A 2311-nucleotide genomic window follows, 5' to 3' on the forward strand; every position below is an offset into this window, starting at 1 on the left:
ATGGTCATTTATTTTTATCGTACCTGCTAGGGCTGCACAATTTGGGCGAAATCCAGTTGTTTATCTAATTAAAATTGTGATTTATGATTTTAAAGGTTTTTTTTTTTTTGTGAAATTTTATTATGTAGCAGTATAATAAGGTGCTGGAGAAGAGCGAAGAGAACAGAGTCCTGATGAAATTCTTTGAGGTTCCAGTTCACCTTTGCTGAAGTTTTGTCAAACCAGGTTTGATGCAGAACGACTTTGATGAATGGAAAGACAAGGTACAAACTTTGAAGTCTTCTAGCTCAGCATCACCATCTTCAGTTTCTCAGAAAACAGCCTGTGATATTGTGATCGGAGATCTTTTAATGTATCTGTGAGTGAGCTGATAAGGAACTGTGCTTTCGGAGGGAAAGTTTATGATCCTTTGTTTTCTAGCAAGGTGTTTTACATATTAGAGTGTGCTGGCAGTTGTGTCCCTTCATGATCTGAATTAATATAACAAGAAAGCAATGCACGCTATGAGGAGGTGATGTACGCCAGTGTGTAATGAGCCAAACAAAGGTTATTTTGATATCAAATACGGTACCAATAGACAACAGCAAATGACAGAAAATAAGCAGGAAGGTCAAGACACTTTTGGCAAACAAGGTTTGAAGGCTATGTTGGCTCCCTGGCTGTTGGTGCCTCTGGGAGTGGGGGTTGTGCCGTAGTGGATGTTGTCAGTTGGTGTGCCATGCTGATGTAGGTTGTGGCAAGGTACAGGTCTTGTGCAGCAGGTGTTGAGGCAGTGTCACCTGTCATCCAGAAGTCAGTTGGTCTGTGGCAGGTGGTGTTTTGTTCTGAGTTGCGTTGGTAGAGGTTTCGCTGTTGGACGTGGGCTCGTTGCTCTATCCAATGTTGTCTGGCTGCTTCTGCGGTGTTGACTGGTTTTACCGGATGCTCCTCTTTTGGAGGAGGCTGATGCTGTGTTTTGCATTCGGCAAGGAGTCAGAAGTTTGTCCTTCCCAGTACTCCTCAGTTGAGTTTTGTTCAAGGAGCTCTTTTGCTAGCATCAGTAGCTCCTGTAACTCTGAAGTAGGCGTGTCCAGCTGTCCTCCGTTTGGCACTTGTGTGGAGGAGGATGTTGTGGTGGACTGCTGTTGGACATACCGTGGTGTTCGCAGGATGAGGATGCCCCTTTTCCATGGCTTCTCCCAGTGGTTGGTCTGGTACCGGAGTCTGTTGCCATGGTGACAGTTCTGTCCTCTGTTGCCTAGTGGCTTTTATAAAAGGGTCTTGCATTGTGGCAATGCTGGGTGCCTTCTGGTGCCCGTTTTGGATTTTGGGTGGTACAGTGCAGAATCAGTGGGATCTTAAAAACCCCTTTAGTGGAAGCCTTGTACTTGTTAAAGGCCTTCTGTGTCAGGTCACACAGCTGTTGAGAATTGGCACTGTGCGGGGGCAGGCCATAATGCCTAAAAGGTGACTTACAATACGGTGGAGGTATCCGAGGAAAAGGCTCTTGAAGCTGGTGTCCCCTTCCATTCCAGGTTTATTACAAACTCCAAAGTAAGCTTGTCAAAGTCTGTCAGTAAGCATGGGGAGATTCATGCCCGCCTTGTTTTGTGTTTAGGGCAGCGATCAGTCCGTGTTCAGACTCTGGGTCTGAGAATTCCTTTATGATGGCTTGTTTTAGCTGCTGGTAGTCCGATTGGATGTGTCCTGGCTGTCGAGCCGGGATGTGTCGCACCTCCGGGCTAGAGGTGATCCAGAGCAGACAGTCTATCTTGGTTGTTCACACTGGTCAAAGGCTGCAGATGAAAGTCGGTGTCTCACAGTTGAGTTTGAACATCATGGTCTCCTGCAAGTGAATGCAGGGATTTTTCTGGTCATTCAGTTGAGGTCTTTGAGTGTCACTTCAGGTGCCGTTTCAGGGTTCGCCTGACTTAATCTCTTTCTTTCTGTGGCCACAGAGCCTTTCAGGAAACTGAATGAAGTATCAAGCAGAGGGCTTTGGCTCCCCCCGTTGTATCTGTGTACAGGGGTGAGGGGGTTTGCACTGTGGCTGTGTGATGTGCAGCAGGGTGTCTTTTACTCTAGTGACAGCATTAAGTATTACACCATAAGACACAACATTTCCCCTCTTTGTAAGAACACTTTTCTTCACTCAAGTAAACATGCACTCTTAAAGTAATTGTTGCAGCAACTTGGCAACTATTCAGAAGCACAAATTTTACAATATCCAGTGTACTGTATATAAAACGGTGACCCATGTGCTATTGCTATTATTTCTTAACTCATGAACACACAAATTCTGCTGGCATTTGAACAGATTCTACAACATTCA

Source organism: Onychostoma macrolepis, chromosome 22, assembly GCF_012432095.1.
Source record: "Onychostoma macrolepis isolate SWU-2019 chromosome 22, ASM1243209v1, whole genome shotgun sequence".
Taxonomy (NCBI): domain Eukaryota; kingdom Metazoa; phylum Chordata; class Actinopteri; order Cypriniformes; family Cyprinidae; genus Onychostoma; species Onychostoma macrolepis.